Source organism: Ranitomeya variabilis, chromosome 1, assembly GCF_051348905.1.
Source record: "Ranitomeya variabilis isolate aRanVar5 chromosome 1, aRanVar5.hap1, whole genome shotgun sequence".
In the NCBI taxonomy this organism is placed as follows: Eukaryota; Metazoa; Chordata; class Amphibia; order Anura; family Dendrobatidae; genus Ranitomeya; species Ranitomeya variabilis.
This window is the reverse complement of record NC_135232.1, coordinates 85,577,552-85,602,926: the sequence shown is the minus strand read 5'-3', so window position 1 is coordinate 85,602,926 and position 25,375 is coordinate 85,577,552. Positions and strand designations below refer to the sequence as shown.

The following is a 25,375-nucleotide window of genomic DNA, read 5'->3' as shown; positions in this document are numbered from 1 at the left end:
TTATTTGCTGATTTCCTTGACATCAAATCAGCCTTCCAAAGCCTTCACCTTGCTGTGCATGCAGAGGTACTGACACCTACCTGCTTTCATTTCTGAGCCACTTCTCCACTGGTGTTGAATCGATCCCATAGCTGAATCCTCTTTAGGAGACCTCCAGGCACTGTCTGGACTTTCTTTGGTGCCCTGAAGCCTTCTTCACAGCAATTGAATCTGTCTCATTGAAGTTCTTGATAAAATACTAAAAATGGTTGATTTAGGGGCAATCTAATAAGCAGCAATGTCCTTACCTGTAAAGACCTTTTGATGCAAGCAATGATGACTGCAAGTGTTTCCTTGGGAGGAACCATGTTTAACAGAAAAAGAAAATTATTTCAAGCACCAGTCCCTATCTGCTCTTATAATGTAATCAGCATGACAGAATGATATCACTGTCTTGTCCTTGTTAACACTTTCTCCTGAGCTAACGAGAAGCTTACTGAAATGATCTAGGCAGGTCATTTTGTGGCAGGTTCTCTCCCTCTACTAACCTACCTTTGCCTGACATTGCCATCTCCGTGTGCGGTTCCACCATTACTCCAAAGCTACATGCCCGCTGCCTTGGGGTCATCTTTTATTCCGAGCTTTCATTCACCCCCCACATCCAATCACTGGCTCGCTCTTCTTAACTGCATCTCAGAAACATTTCTAGAATTCGCCTTTTTCTTACTTTCGACTCTGCAAAAACTCTTACTGTTTCACTTATTCATTCCCGTCTGGACTATTGTAACTCTCTACTAATCGGCCTCCCTCTTACCAAACTCTCCCCGCTCCAATCTGTCCTGAATGCTGCAGCCAGGATCATATTCCTCACCAACCATTACACCGATGCCTCTACCTTGTGCCAGTCATTACACTGGCTACCCATCCACTCCAGAATCCAGTACAAAACTACTACCCTCATCCACAAAGCACTCCATGGCTCAGCACCACCCTACATCTCCTCTCTGGTCTCAGTCTACCACCCTACCCGTGCCCTCCGCTCCGCTAATGACCTCAGGTTAGCATCCTCAATAATCAGAACCTCCCACTCCCGTCTCCAAGACTTTACATGTGTTGCGCCGATTCTTTGGAATGCACTACCCAGGTTAATACGATTAATCCCCAATCCCCAGAGTTTTAAGCGTGCCCTAAAAACTCATTTGATCAGATTGGCCTACCGCCTCAACGCATTAACCTAACGATCCCTGTGTGGCCTATCATTAAAAAACAAAAAAAACAAAACCATAATCAGGTTCCTCGTATCATGTTCTCATACACTTTATGCAATTAATAGCTCTCTGTGTCTGTACTGTTACATACTTAGGCAGTTAACTGGTTCATGCAGCTTTACATGAACACCCGATCCTTACACTATGGCTGGTCCAAATAACTAAAGCAATTGTTACCATCCACCTCTCGTGTCTCCCCTTTTCCTCATAGTTTGTAAGCTTGCGAGCAGGGCCCTCATTCCTCCTGGTATCTGTTTTGAACTGTGATTTCTGTTATGCTGTAATGTCTATTGTCTGTACAAGTCCCCTATATAAGTTGTAAAGCGCTGCGGAATATGTTGGCGCTATATAAAGAAAATTATTATTATTAGGGCTGGAATTCAGTTGAAATGGAGGTTTTGGGATTAACTTAGTTTACATGGTAGGGGATGACTTTGTAATTTATTTGCAATTCAGCTGATCATTCTTCATAACAATCTAGAACGAATACAAATTGCCTCTATATAAAAACTGAAGCTAACTTTGTGAAAAACAAAATTTGTGCAAGTCTCAAAACTTTTGGTCACAATGACTGTATCTGGGCAGGATTCTGGTGGGCCATCAAGGCAGTTCCATACTGTGTGGGAGCTCTCATGGGTTTTCACTTGCAGCAATATTTCTGTGTGGGAACATCTAAAAGGCTAAGCAAGATTAAAATTCTAAAATTGAAATTGCTGTGTCACACTGTGCGTGTCCAAGGATGTGTCCTTCTTTCCTGTCTTTCAAATTTGGATGGTACACTGATGCAACTAGCTGACACACCATGTTATACCTACTGCAGAGAGCTGGTGGTCAAAGAGGGACACGAAGGACTTGAAGATTTTTTACCGTGTGTTCAGTTAGAGGCTACTATAAAAAACACAAAAATTCATTATTATTAATTAAAATTGAAATTGTAGAATCAAAATCTAATTTATCTGTGATATTTTATGCTACTTCTGATTAATGTGTTATCAGTAACTGGGCAACGTGTCTGGAGCGATATAGTATATTAATTAATGTAAATGTTAATCTTAATACAAGTTGAAGGATTTTGGTAAAAAGTTGACTGTCCCTTCAGAAGTAGGAAACTCGGGAGATGCGGACTGGTGCGTGGCACAGGAATTCTTTGGTTGTTCCGATTCCTCTATATCTTGCACCGACCCCTTGAGACCTGCAGCTAAGGAGAACACAGCGACCATTGACCAGCCGTGTAGCTGCACTAATGGCAGCATCTTTAGGGATGTACAGTATTATGATTTCTTAAGAGCAGGCCCCACGGGAACATTGCAACAGCATCTAAAGATTTTGTAGTTACTTCTTTCCTGACCCCTCGAAGATTTCCTGGCAATTAGAAGTTTTCTATGTTATGTAAGGTGTAGAACTATTATAGTGTATAAGGTTCAGACACCTAAAACCTTTTTGTGCCCCGTGTGCATTTTCTTTCTTGTTCCCTTTGTTTGTTCTTTTACAGGTTGCAAATATGCAAATTTGAGGTTCTTTTTTTCTCTTAAATATGTGCGATATATATTTTATATAATATATTTTATCATATGTATAATGTGATAACTTGTATAGCTCCACCTGAAGCTCTTTTCTGTGCATCAAAACTGCACAAAATTCCAGTGCAAAACAAATAATCTGAAACCCCCCAAATTTGCAAAGCTTCTGGTTCACATGATGAGTGGCTTTAGATTCCATAGATCAGTGTTTTCTATGATGCGAGTCACATGCAGCAACACATCGAAATCCAGAGGTGTTTCCATATTATACGGTTTGCAGTCGGTTAGCACTGAGCACACTGCAGAGAATCTAATGGCAATCCAAGGGTGTGTTCTAATATACGATTTATGGGGACGGGTGGGGGCTTGGATAATGCAATAATGGGGTCTGCACATGTGTTGGCGATATACGGTGCTGTTCAGTAATCTATAAAGCAGGGATAGAAGCTTATTACAGTATTTTATGCTGCTGCTTTACTGATTGATTCCCGAGCTCAGGCTCCAGTCCGCAGTTTCGCGCGCGCCCGGCTCCTGTGAACAAGAGTAGCCTCTGAGGGCTGGTTTCTGATGTCGCACTAAGTATGATAAGAATGCCATTGACGTCAGCAGAGTCATCATTTGTGAGAATGGCACTCCTGCTCTTAAAACCACACCAAGCAATTGCATTGCTTTGGAAAATGAAAAAAAAAAAAAGCTGTGGGGAGGGGAAATGAGAGCACGGGCTGCAGCTGAACTCTTGTTTTTTTCTATTCACTTGTATGTGTATGTCCCTTCACATTGAAGTTCACTGTTAGGGGAGAGGGATGAGGTACAAAGGCCGACAGCTGCCGGCTGGGTGACAACGATCCGTCATTTTATAAGCAATGTTATGTCCAAAAATTATACCAGACTGCGCCGTAAGGGTCTATGATGACACAACCGACATTAGCGACTGCTGGAAAATCTGCATCGTCACTGCAGACATCTATCAGATAGATATTATATGCAGCAGCAAAGTGAAGGACAGCATGCAATCCAGGTGAAGTATAAAAAGTCCTTTATTGTGCCAAATGCAACGTTTCAACCATATAGGTTGCTGTCCTTCACTTTGCTGCGGTATGTACTTTTCCATTTGGGTCCAGTGGAACTAGGATGGGCATCCCTATATCAGTTGTACTGTCGGCTATTTTCTAATATTTACATATTATATGCAGTCTGCAGTCATTATCCCTACTGCTGCTGCATCGACCCCACATGGGGTACAAGCAGCAATTAGCTGGAGTGATTTTGTTACAGTTGTAGGCCTTAATCTGATGGACGGATTGTATTCTGGATTTAACACAGGATCCAAGGGTGGATGTAACGATTGGTGCAACCGGGGCTCAAAGGGCAAAGACGGCCGACTGACACCTCCCAAGAAGGTGGAATTGTGGATTATGATAAGTTACTGGACTGCAAAGGGCCCGTATACTGTTCTTCCTCAGGGGCCCTCTTCTGTCTGTGTCCGCCAGTGATGGGATCTACTATACCTAATTTACACCATCACAAATCCTACAAAGTTAAATATGATTAAAACAAAGTTGCTAAATATTTATAAAAAGTATTAAAGGGGTTATCCTGTCTTAAACTATGAGTCTGCAGTCACTCTATGTGACTGCAGACTTGTGAATTCTCACATCATGTGCACTGTGATCGTGTACACTGCGCACTGTGATCATGTGCACTGCGCACTGTGACCGCGTGCACTGCGCACTGTGATCGTGTCCACTGCGCACTGTGATCCTGTGCACTGTCCACTGTGATCGTGTACGCTGCGCACTGTGACCGTGTGCGCTGCGCACTGTGACCGTGTGCGCCGCGCACTGTGACCGCGTGCACTGCGCACTGTGATCGTGTCCACTGCGCACTGTGATCGTGTCCACTGCGCACTGTGATCGTGTACGCTGCGCACTGTGATCGTGTACGCTGCGCACTGTGATCGTGTACACTGCGCACTGTGATCATGTGCACTGCGCACTGTGACCGCGTGCACTGCGCACTGTGATCGTGTCCACTGCGCACTGTGATCGTGTCCACTGCGCACTGTGATCCTGTGCACTGTCCACTGTGATCGTGTACGCTGCGCACTGTGACCGTGTGCGCCGCGCACTGTGACCGTGTTCGCCGCGCACTGTGACCGTGTGCGCCGCGCACTGTGACCGTGTTCGCCGCGCACTGTGATCGTGTTCGCCGCGCACTGTGATCGTGTTCGCCGCGCACTGTGACCGTGTGCGCCGCGCACTGTGACCGTGTGCGCCGCGCACTGTGACCGTGTGCGCCGCGCACTGTGACCGTGTGCGCCGCGCACTGTGACCGTGTGCGCCGCGCACTGTGACCGTGTGCGCCGCGCACTGTGACCGTGTGCGCCGCGCACTGTGATCGTGTGCGCCGCGCACTGTGATCGTGTGCCCCGCGCACTGTGATCGTGTGCCCCGCGCACTGTGATCGTGTGCCCCGCGCACTGTGATCGTGTGCACCGCGCACTGTGATCGTGTGCACCGCGCACTGTGATCGTGTGCACCGCGCACTGTGATCGTGTGCACCGCGCACTGTGATCGTGTGCACCGCGCACTGTGATCGTGTACACCGCGCACTGTGATCGTGTACACCGCGCACTGTGATCGTGTACACTGCGCTCTGTGAGGATTCTCCGGTGTCGTGAGCGATCATCACTTAACAGCAAATATATGATTTGCATACCTCCAGCTACCTTCCGACTAGACTGTAACGATCTAGTCAGCACGTTACTGCTTGTATGCAAATCACATACTGGCGGTCACCCGCCCGCTTCTCCCTCATCTTTATTCTTTGCTTCATCCAAGGTTCCTCTGTGATCAGATCTATAAGGTTCAACTTTGGCCACTAAAATCTGTATACTATTTTGCTTCCATATGTTATATCTGGTGAGGTACCATTTGGCTACTGATGATTATTATGTCATCCCTTATTAGCCAATAATTGAGTATTGTTTGGCACCTTGTTTATATTACATTTTATTGTGTTTATTTGCAGTTTAGTGCCTACGGCTATACCATCTACCTTGTGACCTTTGAACACCTTGCATGTTACGTATATTGGCTTATGTGGTTAGGTGCTAGTCTCATTATATTCCGTCATCTCTCTGTTACTTTGTTTGCGCTTTGTTGCCTTTTTAATATTTTGTACTGTTTTGGTTTATTGCTTACCGTATGTACACAATAAATTTATATTTTTATACGGTGATCTCCAGGCATTTCAATACTTCTTTGCTTTTTCTTGTTTGCCACTTTTATCAGTATGTGCCAGAATGATCCCATAAATTATTAGGTGATGCCCTCACACTGCTCTTTATTCACACCAAATAGAATCGTTTCAGCGTGAAGTGCGCACGATGTGAAGATCCACAAATCTGCAGTCATAGAGTGACTGCAGACTAGTAGCCTAAAGTCCGACAACCCCTTTAAGCTCAAACAATCCTCAACAACTATTTGTGTCTACCCTTTCTTTTTATAAATTGCCATCTCATTTTTTATACAATGCTGCATTACGGATGCACCAGTTATACAAATTGTCAGTGCAATGAGAATAGTTGAACCGGTATTGGCCCATACCTGACATCCATCTGTCTCCAATAGCATATCGAGGCGCACAGCAACATTATTTTATGGATTCCAGGTAGTGATGGGCAATCGTGTTCGCCACTGCTCAATACTCGATCGGGCATTTATGTGCTCGATCTAGTACTGAGCAATGCTCGATTCCATCATTTTAATCTGAGCCGCAGCACTGAAGCTGGGAATCCATCTCTCTCTCTCGTAACCTAAATGAGTATGTGATGGATTCTGGCCTTTTAGGATGCGAGCTGTCTATTGTGAGATTATAGGGTCGAGCTAGAGCAACAAGGTGTACTATGAACTAAATATTAAGTAATGTTTCTAGAAAAAAAGTGCCTGTAATTCACTCTGTGTGAGTCCGCACATGACAATGTCAACCCCAAAGTAAGCCATTTATTTATTCCAATATATCAATACAATATCCAGTATCTTATATTGGGGAGGTTCATATTGTAAGAAATTCCTTAGGAAATGTCAATACAGGATGTGGTGGAGTCCCAGTAACGAGAAGTATTTCATCTCAAACTAAAATTCACTTTTTAGCTTCTGGGTAAGCTGGGTGAAAATCAGTGTGGTTATAATGGTTTATTAATCACTTTATAGCTGCACATACAGTATTTGCCTTGGGGGATTCTGGATAGTAACCTCTATCACTTATTACGATGATTCCCATTCAAAAATTAAGAGCCCACTGCAAAATGTTCAGTTTGTCTGATTTTTCTCTTTATAGGTATATTTTAGAGTTAAATGTAAATTGTCATTTTATTCAGTAAACTTCTGACAACATGTCTCTGAATTTCCAAGCAATACATTTTGTATTTTTTTTTTCTGAAAAGGAGAAATGGTCAAAATTAAAAACAAACAAAACAGTGCTTTCAGACCTCAAGTAATGCAAAGAAAACAAGTTTAAAATCATTTAGAAGCATCAATACTAATGTTTTAACTCAGGAAAAGTTCAGAAATCAATATTTTGTGGAATAACCATGATTTTTAATCACAGCTTTCATGCGTCTTGCCATGCTTTCCACCAGTCTTTCACGCTGCTTCTGGCACACAAATGTAAGTAGTTCTTCTTTGTTTGATGGCTTGTGACTATCCATCATCCTCTTGATTACATTCCAGAGGTTCTCAATGGGGTTCAGGTCTGGAGATTGGGCTGCCCATGTCTCTTAATTTTTGCCAGAGCTGTAATTATGCCCATTCTGGATAGTAACTTCTATCACTTATCACGATGATGCCCATTCTGGATAGTGACCTCTATCACTTATTATAATGATGCCCATTCTGGATAGTAACATCTATCACTTATTATAATGAGGCCCATTTTAGATAGTAACCTCTATCACTTATTATAATGAGGCCCATTTTAGATAGTAACCTCCATCACTTATTACGATGATGCCCATTCTGGATAGTAACTTCTATCACTTATTACGATGATGCCCATTCTGGATAGTAACCTCTATCACTTATTACGATGACGCCCATTCTGGATAGTAACCTCTATCACTTATTATAATATAATAATGCCCATTCTGGATAGTAACCTCTATCACTTATTACGATGATGCCCATTCTGGATAGTAACCTCTATCACTTATTACAATGATGCCCATTCTGGATAGTAACCTCTATCACTTATTACAATGATGCCCATTCTGGATAGTAACCTCTATCACTTATTACAATGATGCCCATTCTGGATAGTAACCTCTATCACTTATTACGATGATGCCCATTCTGGATAGTAACCTCTATCACTTATTACAATGATGCCCATTCTGGATAGTAACCTCTATCACTTATTACAATGATGCCCATTCTGGATAGTAACCTCTATCACTTATTACAATGATGCCCATTCTGGATAGTAACTTCTATCACTTATTACAATGATGCCCATTCTGGATAGTAACCTCTATCACTTATTACAATGATGCCCATTCTGGATAGTAACCTCTATCACTTATTACAATGATGCCCATTCTGGATAGTAACCTCTATCACTTATTACAATGATGCCCATTCTGGATAGTAACCTCTATCACTTATTACAATGATGCCCATTCTGGATAGTAACCTCTATCACTTATTACAATCATGCCCATTCTGGATAGTAACCTCTATCACTTATTACAATGATGCCCATTCTGGATAGTAACCTCTATCACTTATTACGATGATGCCCATTCTGGATAGTAACCTCTATCACTTATTACAATGATGCCCATTCTGGATAGTAACTTATATCACTTATTATAATGATGCTCATTTCCATCTGTCACTTAACTAAACAATATAAAAACAGTTCAAAATAAAATAAAAAGAATAGCTATTTTCATGCCTGGCAGCATTAGATACATGATAAACTGGTTATTGCTTATTATACAGTAGTGATCATAATGTAAGATAAATACAAAATAAGCCATATAAAGCCATTTATGTGAGCTGGGAGTGGAAGAAGGCGACAGACTGGAAAGTGAGCCAATAGAACACCCATGAGCAGGCGACATTTGGGATCAGAAATTTATCAGAAATCAGTCCGGTATATTATGCTGTGAATCATTTTCCAGGGCGTGAATGGAAAGTCCCTCTCTGTAAACATCATTCACTGTGTTTGATTATGGATCACACTCTTTGTGGGGGCCGGATTCCGATAGGTTTAGTTGTGTGTCATTTTGCCAGGTCGATAATAGCCTTACGATTTGTATAGTATGTGTATTATTTTATCTGATGTCTAGAAGCAAAAGTTGATTTCTTCAGTCGCTGCCACGCCAGGCAGCCAGGTGGAGGATCATGTGAAGGAGGGGTGAGGAAGCAAAATATGAAAACAGAAGCCTCATGTGAACTTTACATGTGAAGTACTATGGTGCTATATGAAAAAAAGTTTAGCAGTGCTAAATAATAATACAAAATACAAAATTTAAAGCAAGAATGCTCAAGTTCTCAACTTCCCTAAAAAAGGCCGGTTTCACACAACCATGTATCATTGTCCAAGTATAGACCATTATGTCCATGGCATGTCTCCATACCTGAACTCACCATCTTCTTAGCATTATATGAAACCATTATGTCTGGCCAGTCCAGATGTAACGGGCTGTAATTGAACCGCTATGGGCATATAAGAGGCTGTTGAGTTCATATAAGGAGGAGACCTACTGCCGGTCCGGGAATCACAGTCCATACTGTGATAGTCAGATGTTTGAAATTTGCCTAACACCCTAATTTTCGACAGTAATTATAATTTATGGCAGATCTTGGAGTTGTTTGAAAATGTTGTGAAAAAAGGCTTAAAATCATCTTTGCACGTAGTATAAGGTGTGTTTTCTTGGTCAATCAAGCTCATAAATGGACTTTTTGGGCAATAGGGCATTGTCTAAGAGTCTATGGACAGAAGAGCCTCTGCATGCTTTTAGAATACTCCTTAAAAGATTGAAAGAGTTGTCCGGTCTAAAATGATAAGTCTACAGTCACTGTGCGCTGCAATGATTAGCCGGTTTCTTAACCGGGACCAGAGAGTATGTATGAGATGTATATATACTCCAGGCCAGAACCCGACTCTAGTGAGCACTGCCCTTGCTCCATACACTTGTGTGGAGCAAAGCCGCTCCCATTAGTCGGGTTCTGGCCAGGATTATGTATAACTCATATATACCCTCCGGTCCTGGCTCAGAAACCGGCAAATCGGTGCACTGGGGGGATTCATAAGTCTCCTCTCTGAAGAGCCTATTTGCACCATTAAATTCAGATTTTATAATTCTACTTGAATATTGCCAACAATGCATTTTTCTAAAGTAACAGAATTAATAGTTACCCTGCAAGGTTACGAAAATGGAGCAAACCTTGAGTTTCCTTTTGAGACGTATAGAAGTTCCATCTACCTATGCTTTGAGATTGTTGGTTTTATTTGTTTTGTTTTGTTTTTTTGGGGGGAGGTGGATGCGTGCCTCTTCATGAGGTCAGGGTATAACATGAGTATTGGCATTTCTCCATGGGAAGAAAATGCAATTCTCCTTGAAATAACGAAAACCTTTTCCCTGGTGCCACTTACTAGACGAGGCTGTCTGTTTGGAATTTGGAAGCAATTGTGTATGCATGCCAAGCCTAGACAGCAAATACATGGTGGAAAGTCTGCATGCCTCATGGAACACTAACCCAATTTGCCAGTTACGCAGAATCGCCTAAGGTCACCGGAGGAGCTATTTTTGTTTTATTAAAGTTCATCCAGCTTTTTAGTTATGGCCGACAGCGTATCTCTTTACCCCTGTTCGTGGAAACACAGGCGAAATAACCATTGCAACACTTCACTCAAGGAATCAGAGCTGTGACGCGGCCATTTCTTTTCATTCTTTTTTTTATTCATCCGCAGCCACGTTACCATAGATACGATGTAATAGAGAACTCGGTCAGTTCCATGGAATGCTGAACCCTCGTTGAGCAGCGGTGACAGTAGCAATAACATGCATCCATCCTGACAGCATAAATCCACATCACAGCGTAATAGTCACAGCTAATGGGAAACAGGAGATTCACAAAAGTGTCATCTGTTTAAGTACTGTGCGGAGTCCGGGCATCGGCGGCACGTTTGATTTTTTTTTTTTTAGATTTTTTTTTTTAATTCTTGGTATGTAAGATTGTATCTGAAAAGCAAATCACTGACAAAATGTAGAAGATAAAGATCATGATATCTAATATCATATCATTTTATTATTTTACTCTTTAGTTAAAGGGGTTTTCTGGGGAGTCATTATTAATTTTTATTATTTTTACAAAATGCTCAAACTGGGTTAAAAATAAAAAGTGATACCTATTTCATTGTTCCCCAATCACTCCTTTTCCTGCACTGCCCAATCTCTACGAGTCTCTATTTTCTGGTACAGCCATGTTATCATGTGCAGGGACATGTGACTGCTACAGCCAATGACTGGCCACCGCAATAACATAATATAGCCAATCACTGGCTGCGAATATACAATTGCTATAGATTCTCCCAAAGGTTTAGTTATGGATTCTACATCAGTCAGAATCTACTGCCTTTTAGGCTGGGGTCAAACGAGCAGCGTATGAAAAAATCATCTGATTTTAATTTATATCGTCATCCATGTGTCACCCATGTGATATTCTTATTTATGCATCAACTTTTCATAATCTACATGATCAAATACAGTTTAATTGGTTAATAATGGTAATGTACCAGTAACAGTCGAATGCTACACTTATGACCAGTATGGACTGACCGTGGACAAGTTTTCCTATGTGACCTTGGAGCTGTTGAGCTTGGTTTAGTAGACCAGTCCATACATCACAGTCTGGCATGGACCGAGTTTCGAGGACGTCGTAATTCGGCCTAGGAAAAGGGCAGCACATTTTATATTCCTATTCCACATTATAAAGATGCAAATTCTATTACAGAGGAGCTAGGAGACATGCGGATGCTAATCTGCGGCAGAAATCTTTTTGCACTGCCAATTTCTGCCTTTGATCAGTTTTAAAAAGTGTTCCCAGAAACCGATAGCCATAAGAAATAAAAATGGAATTTTAACAACCCAAAAGCAGAGAGCAACTCAAGATCAAATGAAATATCATATATAGTCTAATGCAGGGTTTGGCAATTAATTTTCTCAAGTTGTCACATGAGACGTGACTGTTCTGCTGCGTTCCTGCCCTTGAAGACAACAATCGTACAGTGACCAGTGTCATGCGGTTTTACATGTGTGAATAGTGGTGTGCGTCTTTTTTAGATTGTGTGATGGTAACGTATAGTGTATAGGTAATGAAAGGTGTTAATGTACAATGAGTAGTGCATAGTACAGGGTAAGCACGGAGTTAGGCTTGGGATAGTGTAAGTACTGTTCATATAGTTAAATGGCTTTGCAACAGTATAAGGACAATAGGTTTAGTCTATAAGATAGGATATAGTTAATTGATATTGAACTGGCTTAGTGGGTGGGGGTGGTGTTAGTAAAAAGGGGGCACTTCCTGGTAGGGACAGAGTTAGGGAAGTACCGTTGCTGTGGGAAGCCGTACTGATATTCCTTGTGAACATTCCCGCAATGTCTGGAGCCTAGGGCTCACTCCAGGTACTAGGGAGAGTGCCTGGTCTTCTGACATACAGAGGTCGAGGGATGTGGAATTGCGTGATGCATAGGTGGCCGGTCCCGGGTGCACTGCTGAAGTGGACAGGAAATTCCTGAGGCCGATGGAGTCAGTGTGCTTAGGGATAGTCCAGGATGATTGAGTAGTAGAGCTGAAGATGCGTTGTTCTAAGGAAGTAAGAATCATGAAGTGCTGTGCCCAATCTCACATGTAACAGCCTGATGAACATGAACTGATCAGTAAACGTTTGCTTGTAGCAATTAACTTGGTATTCCCTGATTTGTGTGTCGTGGCTCCTGAGAATGGAGGTCTGGAGACAGCGGAGGCCTTTTGCCTACAAGGGAGTGTGATGCACCCCACAACGTACAGCACACTGGGACACTGTTTTCCTGTAAAATGCCATAGCGTAACCAGACAGCAGCTCAGCTATGACTTCCGCTCTTGGCAACTTTACAGTTGCGGAGGGCCAAACCAATATGTTGAAAATTGAAATTAATTCTGTTCAATATTAAAATTGACATAGAATTATTATTAATAAATAGCAACACAACCCTAAATATAGCATAGTTTAGAGAAAAGGAGGATCCCTTACACAAAAATAAATTAAAAATCACAGAATTTTAATTCAAATTATTTAAAACCGACCAGTATAAGGTAGTAAAAATTCAAGCAGGTAGTATAAAAGTGACATGTTCAAATGTATACAATCATGATCAAAATCAAAATGATCATAATGGACATTAACTATTGACATATAAAATAGCCAAAAATAAAATTAGTCCTAAACTAGCACCCCTCACCTCTCAAAAAAGTATAGGTAAAACAACAGCTTTTCTACATAAAGTGCATGTGCTAATATTAGAAAGCTCAGTAAGACCCATTGACTGCAGTGTGTGACATATCTATTAGAATGCAAGGAGGACAAAGATTAAACTCCAGTGGAGAGAAGTACTTACAAAAATTGCCCAGTGCTTTATGAGGTAGATGTCACCACGGGTCAAGCACTAGGCACTTTTTGCCAGTACTTCTATCCACTGGAGTTTAATCTTTGTCCTCCTTGCATTCTAATAGATATCTTACTGAGCTTTCTAATATTAGCACATGCACTTTATGTAGTAAAGCTGTTGTTCTACCTATAATTTTTTGAAAGGTGAGGGGTGCTAGTTTAGGACTAATTTTTTTTTTTGTGGCTATTTTATATGTCAATAGTTAATTCCTATTATGATCATTTTGATCTTGATCATGATTGTAAATGGTTAATGTCCATTATGATCATTTTGATCTTGATCAGGATTGTATAAATCTGCACGTGTCACTTTTATACTACCTGCTTGAATTTTTACTACCTTATACTGTTTAAAATAATTTGAATAAAAATTTTGTGATTTTTAATTTATTTTTGTGTAATGGATCCTCCTTTTTCCTAAACTATGCTATATTTAGGGTTGTGTTGATATTTATTACGCGAGAGGAATATTTTTGAATACATGCTCTCTAAGACTGTTTATAACCATAGAATTATTGTTAGTATTATTTTATATTAATATGAATTTTATTTTTTATTATGCAGATCATATAATTTACAGATTTTAATAAAGTCTATAAAAAGCCATAAATCATACTGCACCTTTTATTCAGCCATTGTACTATGGTCAAGAGGTACCCCAAAAACAGTAAGTTGTCCCCACATTCCCTATGCACAGTATGATGGTCCCACTGTTCACCCCACAGGATACTGGACCCCACAGGCCCTGCCTTGCACAGTATGATGCCTTTACAGCACCTCAACACAGTTTGATGGCTTTTCTGCCCTACATACTGTATAAGCCGCCACAGCCCCCTAAAAAAGTATGACACTAATAACAGTATGATGACCCCACAAAGTATGATTGCTCACAAGTTTCCTTACTCAGTATTATCCCACTGACACATAATGGCTCTGATGGCCTCCCAAAATGTATGCTCCCACACACAGAATGATGACACCCACCACAGTTTGATCCCCCATAACTTCTCAACACATTTTGATGGTCCCACAGATATACACAGTTTGATGATCTGCACGGTCCTCCACACAACATGATCCTTCGCAGCACTCAAACACTGAGTGATGACCCCCCACAGCCCACCTCCAACACGGTATGATGGACCCAAGAACATCCTCAAACCTATTATGATCTACCAAAGCTGTCAAATACCATATGATGACACCCACATTTTGATTCCTCACAGCTCCTGAATGCTCCTGCACACAGAATGATGAACCTCCACATTCTGATCTATCACAGCCCCTCAGCACTGAATGATGGCCTCCAAATTATGATCTCTCAAAGCCCCCAACACTGAACGAAGACACCGACATTATGATGTTTCACAGGCCCAGCACAGATTAATGGCCACCCACAGAATGAACCCCCCACAACCCCCAAACTAATAACGATGACTCCCACATTAAGGTCGCTCACAGCCCCTAACACAAAACGAACCCCACAGCCCCCAAGCTCATAATGATGACCCCCACATGATGATCGCCACAGTCTCCAAACACAGAATGATGGCTCCACATATTTCTTCCTGAGCACACCAAGGCTCCACATCAGGTGCAATCTAATGGTGACATTGCTCCTGTTGCACTGACATTCAGTCGCACAAGCAAAATGTTGAAAGATGGAGCTGACTGCTCGCTTCTCCACCATTGTGTTAACCAGAATCTGCAATCAGAAGATGCAGATACTCGTGAAATCGAGACATCTGAAGTGGGTAGGGTGGCCGGGGTGGACTGATAGGAACAGCCAAAGAGCCAGATTTGACCTGCAGACCGTATTTTGACCAGGTCTGGTATAGTGGATCATTTATATAGTATACAGACTATCTGGATTTGAAATTAGGTAGCGTAACATGACAATTTTCCAATAGAACTATTGTAAATCATTCACTTTTAAAATCTGGTACAATAACTTTTTGGCTCTGATGATTATATAAAGAACATAGCCAAGATATGGGCTATAATTCCTGTTGCTTCAGCTCAGTGGTGTCAACCAGAACAGGAAGTAATGATAAGCTGTTTATTGGTCACCTGACCATTGAGGACTGTGATTGGCTACAGTGGTCAGGTGACTGAGACTGGAATTTATTTTGTGACATCTTGTTCCAGTCACCTGATTGTAGCATCCAGATGGATGGATGGTCTTTTAGGTCACGCACTTTTTTGATAATACCATGGGTCGTATACTCTGGGAAAATGCATGAACGTCACCTCAGTATTTCTAACTCATGTTTGTATAGAAAATAATTATATTTGGAGCTTTTATGGTCCCCACTTCATCAATGGTAATATCACACTGATGAGAAAGTGCTAATTTTCCGTTGATCACTGAAGAAGAATTATGAGGAGAATAAGAATGTGGCACAGGTGTCTGTCCAATTTTTATTTTAAGTACCGCTTTGCCCTCAATATAGAGCCTATCACATTTCCTCCAGTACAGTGTCGGCCACAGGCTGTAAAATTTCTCAAATAAGAGACTCAACCCCTAATATTCCTGATAACGGAGACCTCCTGAAACAGTACCCCCTTAGTAAAGCTCGTAAGTCATGGCACAAGGATTCAGGTTGAGAAACTATTATGTAAAGTACAGTCTCCATTGACAGGACATTAGTTATATCAAGGATCCACAAACAAATTATGGTGGATGTTAATGTGAAAGAGCTGCATCGATAGAAAATAGATATAGATGTGATAAGCAAAGAGAATGTTCCTGGTACAGATCACCCAGGTGTTCAACATCTGGACCTAGGGACGTCTGATTAGGACCCTGTTTGCAATTATAGACTCCAATTATGTGGTCAGCTGCAAAAACCACAAGCATTGGGCTGCGTAAATGCTGACAAGATATATTATATCACCCGGGATAATCATAAAAGGCCTGTAGATCCTGCACAACGGGTGGGATATCCAGAAGATCTTGAATCCATGAAATCTGTTTATTTTATTTTGAATATAGGAAATAATTTAGGAACGGCAGTTGGAAACCAAATATATTACTAGAACGAAAATAGATTTACAGCATGAATGATATACTGTTTTGTAAAGTTTACACCTACCAGTAAAGATTATTACTATTTTTAGCTGTATTGTAGCAAGAATCCCTAAATGTATGTAACAGGGTCATCAAGTGGTGGTGCATGTTGATATGCCCTCAATAAAACTCAGGACTGGGCAATAAGGTGGGAGCTCTCGAAGGAGAAATTACGACTTGGCACATGAGAGCAATTCAACATGTTAACTTTATTATTCCAGAAAGAGGCACAAACTTTAACATTTTATAACTTTATACAGTTTAATAGGGCTAACAGTTTCTCAACAGACTTTCTCACTGTCATGAGTGTGTCACGTCCTCCTGGAATTGTGGACGTGACACACTCATGACAGTATTGTGAATCGCAGGTCATACATTTAGCCTTTGTGTTGCGTGTCCCATATTAAATGGATTTTGTTTCCATTGGTGCTGAAGAGGTTAATGACCTTTTCTTTGCTGGTTAGAAATATGCGGCTCCATCTCTCAGCTGTAACATAGGAAGAAGCAAGAAAGTCAACTCACCCATCCAAGTATCCAGGACTCCGAGCATGGAAACTGCAGTGCAGTAGGAAAAGCAATCTCCAACTTAGTACAGCAACTCAAGGGAACCAAGAAGAACTACTTTCACTGGCGAGGAAGAGAAAGCCTGGCCAGTCTTTATAGAAAGATGGAATGACCAGATCAAGATCTGCTGAGAGATGAATCAATCCAATAGTTAATCCAGCTCAGGCAGTCTATTAAAAGATTTCAAATTTTATTAGGAAAATTCTTTAAAATAAGTAATCCATTCAGCATAAAAGACACAAACCCCCAATGTGGAAAGAGTTCTATGGGCAGATGCATTTCGAACCTAGCGGAACAAGGATTAAGAACCACTAGGTTCACCCATCTGAATTACTAGCTACATTCAGCATCTCACTCCCTACAGGCAACGCACAACTGCAACTCCCACGGATCCTACTTTGGAAGCTCACAGTGCCATCTACCCACTCAATACTATCCAGAGCCAGTTGGCTAATCACCATCCCTGAACAACTCCTAATCACTGCTACACTAATGCACATCATAAGTGGAACACAACTAGTATGATATGTACACCCAACATAAGAAATGCCATTACAAAAAAAGTGCCACAATATTTTCTGGGCATGGAATGGCCCAACAGCAATGGTAGTAATTGTCTTTGGTGAGAGAATTTTGCATCGGTCTGTTGCAACACCATTGCATGTAAATTGAGAGCTAAAACACAAATGTAATTGAAACATAGCCCATGTCACAGAGTATGGTTCTAGTTCTAAAGCTTTTTATTAATTCAATTTCCTTTCCAGGAAACCTCAAAAGTGGATGAAAGTGATGGTCACCCAGCGGACACTTTAAGACATATTCCAATCTTGGACCTTTATTACATATACACAGGATGCCTTTCCACCTCTCTATTCTGCTTTATTGGGGTTCAAAAAGTAACCAAGCCTGTGTGCCCTGATATTATCGGAAATCCTATAGAAGTGAATGGAGGGTGATACGCATGCCATAAATGTCCGAGATGGGAATACTCCTTTAATGATTCATTAGTATAAAGCTTGTGAGTGAATAAGAATAAGATGGTTGATTTTTGGTAAAGAAATGGACTTGGACGTGTAAGAATGTAACTCAGTTTTTCAATATATATTTTTTTAACTTTTAGTTTTGCATGCCTTGTTCTTGCCTTTCTGAATTCATTAGATCCCTTTGAATAAACTATAACATTCAATTTATTTAAAGATGCGTGATTGGAAGATGACTTATATCACGGAATATCCTCTAGGACTAGACTCCTCATCCAATACCTATGGAAGAACAAGGCAATGCAGAGTACAAGTAATTGATGAGGCAGCAGATTCAACATAATCATAGCTATGTTCAAGTGCCACTTACACACAGTACTTGAAAAGTTTCTTTAAAATGTGAACATGACGTATTTCCAAAAATGAAAAGATAGTAAATACAGTTTATCAAACATGAAGCTCCATTGGGGAGCTTTTATCCTGCAATATATCACTGAGGAACTGCGCTTGGCTTTGATATCTTAATTGAATACATATGGCTTTTCTGAAAACCTATAAGAAGTTCATTGCAGGAATGAGCTTCTCAATATTGGAAGAATGTGACTACTTTAAGCTAGTAGACTTAGGCTTGCTGATGGCCACCTAAGAAGACTATTTATTCTGACTCACATCCTGTGGTTATCAGGTCTTCTGGGGAGCAGGAGACATATCAAAGCCTCTTCCGGTTGTATCAAAGATGTGTTGCAAAATATTTCCATCTTCTCCCAAATTCATCCTCACTTCCCAATAGTTAAGGGAACCTGTCATTTGAATCTAATGCCCAGACCATGGTCAACCTGAATAAGGACATGGCTTTGAGATTGCAGCCAGGTATGTTTTACTCTGAAACTTTGTATTTTCTCAGAGAAAAAATAGGGGCAGATACTTCAAAGTGTTTACACCAAAAATCTGAAGAGAAGCTAAAAAGAATAGAAAGAGCATATAAGCAAAATTCTTAAAAAGCTCAATGATAGATGCTGGTTGAAAGCTTCAACGTAAAAATCAAGATATATACAGTAGAGGAAGAGCGGGATATGCTGCGCCGCTGGTTAGGAAAGCGTTCTGAGGTTCTTGATATTTGAAGAACATGACATTTATTCTCAACACGTTTTGAAGTCTGTCTGACTTCTTCCTAAGGACAACCACATAAGTCTTTTACATGGTTCTCTGGAGTCAGACTTCAAACTACATGTTCTTCAAACATCAAGAACCTCAGAACTGTTTACTAACCAGCTGCACAGCATAACCTGCTCTTCCACTATATATCCTGATATTTTCGCAAACAAACTAGCGTAATTTAGCAACTTTTCACGTGTTCACAACAGTTCTGGCCAGCTCTGCCAAGATATGCAAAGTTTGGGAGGAACACAGGTGGCACAAAGTGTCTACACCCGTCTTATAAAAATTCATCAAAAGTGGCAGCAATTCCAGACTGGAGTAACATTTGTGATGAGGTGCACGGAGATGCCTTCCAGTCTTATAGAATCAGGGTCATATTTGAAAAGCCAGTCAGGGACCATAGGAAGAGACCTAACTAGGCCAATGACATACCCAGCCAACATCTCCCCACCCTGCTCCAGTTGACTGACAGGTCTCTCCCTATGTTCACTCCTATCCCTATGGAAGTATGCAGAAAACCAAAGCGATTTATTCTCTTAACTTTCAGTATAAGCATCTTGCCAAGATCCATCCCCATGCCATACAGTTATTGTTGCCCACTTGTGAGTGACATTTTGTTCTGATTCATGGAGATGAATGTCCTCTTCCCTTCCTAGTACTTAGACCACAAGACCTGAAATTTGATGATGGCCAATGACTCACATTTTTTAAAATCTGGAAATCTTGAAGTAACAAACCTAAAAACTGTGAAATGAAAGCCCTTAAAATATAAGAACAATCTCTGAAATAGTTTTTGCAGTTTATTAGAGTGATGCGAGTCTCTGGAGCGTTGCGAGATATGTATTCCAGTCCTCTCATGTGCCGGCCAGCTGCTGCCATGCTCTGGAGTGGTTTTGAGATGAAATATTAGCAGACATTGTTTAGGTGGCTACAGCGGCTACAGCCACTGTAAAGTGATTTATAAATGCTTGTAGATGTTTGTCAGTGGCAGGAAAGTGCATCTTGAGGCCATGGAATAAGTGAAGTGTAAATCCTGGTTACGACTGTCAGGCTGAGATCACTCGTCCTGTTTTATGGAAGCTCTGCAGAGACCATGCAGCCCAAGAGCTTCCGAGACACACGGCTGCTGGGCTGTGGTCATGTAGGGCGGGCAAATACGGGGGCTGCAGAGTTTTCTGTATTTATTACCATAGAAATGGGAAACAGAATAACCTCACTGGCATTGGTAACTGTAACCAGTTGGAGAAAACCATAATGGGCACAAGACTACATGGATATTAAAAATAACGCTATAAATGCCTGTTATCTGCACCGACTCCTCCAACTCTATTTACCTGGAGCTCATGACGTGGTTAAAGGGAATCTGCCTCAAGGTTTTGTTATGTAATCTGAGAGCAGCATGATGTAGCGGCTGAAATCCTGATTCCAGCAATGTGTCACTTGCTTGTCTGCATGCAGTCATTTTGATTCAATCAGTTTTATTCTTCTTTAAATCTAGCAGATCTCAGAATGCTGAGCTGTGTATAACCCTGTTGGCACCACTAATTGACAGCTTTCTGCCTACACTGTGCATAGGCAGAAACCTGCCAATCAGTGTTGGGGCGGGGTTACAGAGCCATAGGACTAGAAGGCATGAGACACCTAGTCCTGAAATTATAATCTACTGCAGATAAAAAAAACTGATTTTATTGAAACGGAAACAAACAGCCTAGCAAATGACACAAAGCTGGGATAAGGGTCTCTGCCCCTATGTTATAGTGCTCTCAAATTACATAGCAACAATTGCTGACCAGATTCACTTTAAAATAATGAACTCCGGCACTCAAAATAGATTTTTTGAAAACTAGGAGAGAAAGGAGATCACAGATTCCAGTCCTTCTTGGTGCCCAATGCCGGTATAAAGACTATTTGTTTGCATCCATTGTTACCAATTTACAGCCTGTTGGTAGAACACCTAGACCCTTAAGGTACCGTCACACACAGCGACGCTGCAGCGATACAGACAACGATGCTGATCGCTGCAGCGTCGCTGTTTAGTCGCTGTGTGGTCGCTGGAGAGCTGTCACACAGACCGCTCTCCAGCGACCAATGATGCCGAGGTCCCCGGGTAACCAGGGTAAACATCGGGTTGCTAAGCGCAGGGCCGCGCTTAGTAACCCGATGTTTACCCTGGTTACCAGCGTAAAAGTAAAAAAACAAACACTACATACTCACCTTCGCGTCCCCCGGCGTCCGCTTCCTGCACTGACTGAGCGCCGGCCCTAACAGCAGAGCGGTGACGTCACCGCAGTGCTGTACTTTCACTTTACGGCCGGATCTCAGTCAGTGCGGGAAGCAGACGGCAAGGGACCTGACGGACACCGGAATGTGAGTATGTACTGTTTTTTTTTTTTTTACATTTACGATGGTAACCAGGGTAAACATCGGGTTACTAAGCGCGGCCCTGCGCTTAGTAACCCGATGTTTACCCTGGTTACCAGTGAAGACATCGCTGAATCCGTGTCACACACACCGATTCAGCGATGTCAGCGGGACCTCAACGACCAAAAAAAGGTCCAGGCCATTCCGACACGACCAGCGATCGACCACCGGATGTTGATGTTAATTAAGAATTCCCCTAGTTTCTCATCAATTGTCCCTAATTGGCAATAGTGTGTAACTAGACTTTTGATTTGTTTGGCAATATAAATTGTAGGATTATGTGATATAGGCAAATATGTATTAGAATCACTCAATTGTGAATGTATCTCATGTGTGAATGTATCTCATCCATATACAGGTCCTTCTCAAAAAATTAGCATATAGTGTAAAATTTCATTATTTACCATAATGTAATGATTACAATTAAACTTTCATATATTATAGATTCATTATCCACCAACTGAAATTTGTCAGGTCTTTTATTGTTTTAATACTGATGATTTTGGCATACAACTCCTGATAACCAAAAAAACCTGTCTCAATAAATTAGCATATCAAGAAAAGGTTCTCTAAACGACCTATTACCCTAATCTTCTGAATCAACTAATTAACTCTAAACACATGCTAAAGATACCTGAGGCTTTTAAAAACTCCCTGCCTGGTTCATTACTCAAAACCCCCATCATGGGTAAGACTAGCGACCTGACAGATGTCAAGAAGGCCATCATTGACACCCTCAAGCAAGAGGGTAAGACCCAGAAAGAAATTTCTCAACAAATAGGCTGTTCCCAGAGTGCTGTATCAAGGCACCTCAATGGTAAGTCTGTTGGAAGGAAACAATGTGGCAGAAAACGCTGTACAACGAGAAGAGGTGACCGGACCCTGAGGAAGATTGTGGAGAAGGACCGATTCCAGACCTTGGGGAACCTGAGGAAGCAGTGGACTGAGTCTGGTGTGGAAACATCCAGAGCCACCGTGCACAGGCGTGTGCAGGAAATGAGCTACAGGTGCCGCATTCCCCAGGTAAAGCCACTTTTGAACCATAAACAGCGGCAGAAGCACCTGACCTGGGCTACAGAGAAGCAGCACTGGACTGTTGCTAAGTGGTCCCAAGTACTTTTTTCTGATGAAAGCAAATTTTGCATGTCATTCGGAAATCAAGGTGCCAGAGTCTGGAGGAAGAATGGGGAGAAGGAAATGCCAAAATGCCTGAAGTCCAGTGTCAAGTACCCACAGTCAGTGATGGTGTGGGGTGCCATGTCAGCTGCTGGTGTTGGTCCACTGTGTTTCATCAAGGGCAGGGTCAATGCAGCTAGCTACCGTGTTTCCCCGATAGTAAGACACCCCCGATAGTAAGACGTAGTGGGGGTTTTAGCGGGGTCGGCTAATGTAAGACGCACCCCCGAAAGTAAGACGTAGTACTGCACGTTGGAAAAATATAAGCCGTACGACAATTCAGCTAAGGCTTCACTGGTAACCAGGGTAAACATCGGGTTACTAAGCGCAGGGCCGCGCTTAGTTACCCGATGTTTACCCTAGTTACCAGTGTAAATGTAAAAAAAAAAAAAAAGTGAGGTGTCATATCTTGTTTTTTCCAGAGGTGATTTTGGAGTTTTTGGGCTGTCAGAAAGATACTGTTGACTTCCATCTCCGAGGGCGCTCCAGTGCAGGCTACAGTAGGCCGGCTCTGGCGGCGGGTCCATGCGGGGTGGAGTAGATGAAGCTGGCCGCTGCTTGCTGCTCCGGAGCGCACAGTCCGTGCGGGGGATGGTGCACCGGGCCGGGGGAGGACAGGACGTGCAGGTATTCGCCGCCTCCTGCGCCAACCACAGCGCCGCCCCCGGCCACGAACCCCCCGGAGAAGCTGGAGCATTTGTCGGGGAGCAGCAGCTGGTCGTGCCCGAGGTGGCTTCCCTTTCTCATGGTACGGAGCCGCCGCCTTCTCCGCTCTCCTCCTTGTGAGGCGGATTGTACGGCTGTGTGTGCTCGGGCCCCAGCTCCGACCTTCGCGCGTAAACCGCATCCCTTCATTCATTGTCAGCTTCCTGGAGCCATTTTTCAGCCACGGTGGTGGCAGGGAGGTCGGAGCTGGGGCCCGAGCACACACAGCCGTACAATCCGTCCTCCATATGCCTCCCCCGGTGCTCGATAGCCCTCCGACGAGCTCACCTCAGCACCTGCTCTAACTGCAGCCCCGGCTATTTGTAGGGTGCAGGCCGGGCAGTGCGGATTACTGGGGTCACAAGGAGGAGAGCGGAGAAGGCGGCGGCTCCGTACCATGAGAAAGGGAAGCCACCTCGGGCACGACCAGCTGCTGCTCCCCGACAAATGCTCCAGCTTCTCCGGGGGGTTCGTGGCCGGGGGCGGCGCTGTGGTTGGCGCAGGAGGCGGCGGATACCTGCACGTCCTGTCCTCCCCCGGCCCGGTGCACCATCCCCCGCACGGACTGTGCGCTCCGGAGCAGCAAGCAGCGGCCAGCTTCATCTACTCCACCCCGCATGGACCCGCCGCCAGAGCCGGCCTACTGCAGCCTGCACTGGGGCGCCCTGGGAGATGGAAGTCATCAGTATCTTTCTGACAGCCCAAAAACTCCAAAATCACCTCTGGAAAAAACAAGATATGACACCTCACTTTTTTTTTTTTTTTACATTTACACTGGTAACCAGGGTAAACATCGGGTTACTAAGCGCGGCCCTGCACTTAGTAACTCGATGTTTACCCTGGTTACCAGGGGACTTCGCATAGTTGGTCGCTGGAGAGCTGTCTGTGTGACAGCTCTCCAGCGACCACACAGGTTTTTTTTTCAATGTAAGACACCCCCCCCGATAGTAAGACATAGTGGGACTTTTGAGTGGGAAAAGAAAGTAAGACGCTGTCTTACTATCGGGGAAACACGGTATCAGGAGATTTTGGAGCACTTCATGCTTCCATCGGCTGAAATGCTTTATGGAGATGAAGATTTCATTTTTCAGCACGACCTGGCACCTGCTCACAGTGCCAAAACCACTGGTAAATGGTTTACTGACCATGGTATTACTGTGCTCAATTGGCCTGCCAACTCTCCTGACCTGAACCCCATAGAGAATCTGTGGGATATTGTGAAGAGAAAGTTGAGAGACGCAAGACCCAACACTCTGGATGAGCTTAAGGCCGCTATTGAAGCATCCTGGGCCTCCATAACATCTCAGCAGTGTCACAGGCTGATTGCCTCCATGCCACGCCGCATTGAAGCAGTCATTTCTGCCAAAAGATTCCCGACCAAGTATTGAGTGCATAACTGAACATTATTATTTGATGGTTTTTTTGTTTGTTATTAAAAAACACTTTTATTTGATTGGACGGGTGAAATATGCTAATTTATTGAGACAGGTTTTTTTGGTTATCAGGAGTTGTATGCCAAAATCATCAGTATTAAAACAATAAAAGACCTGACAAATTTCAGTTGGTGGATAATGAATCTATAATATATGAAAGTTTAATTGTAATCATTACATTATGGTAAATAATGAAATTTTACACTATATGCTAATTTTTTGAGAAGGACCTGTATTCTGCTCGATCTAGACCCACTATTGAGCCCCCCTTGTCAGCGGGTTTGATAATTAATTCTTTTTTGGCTTTAAGTGCTAGTAAAGATCTATATGCATCACTGGTAAGGTTATGTTTAATATGCAATTGACCCCTTTCTATAGATTCCAAAGT

At 42.4% G+C, this 25,375-nt stretch overlaps 1 protein-coding gene across 7 annotated transcripts in view; it reads left to right on the top strand.

Moving 5' to 3' along the window:
- The window catches only part of PDE4D (phosphodiesterase 4D), a 1,072,650-nt gene that overhangs the window by 904,870 nt on the left and 142,405 nt on the right, over positions 1-25,375 (top strand). The window lies entirely within an intron of this gene.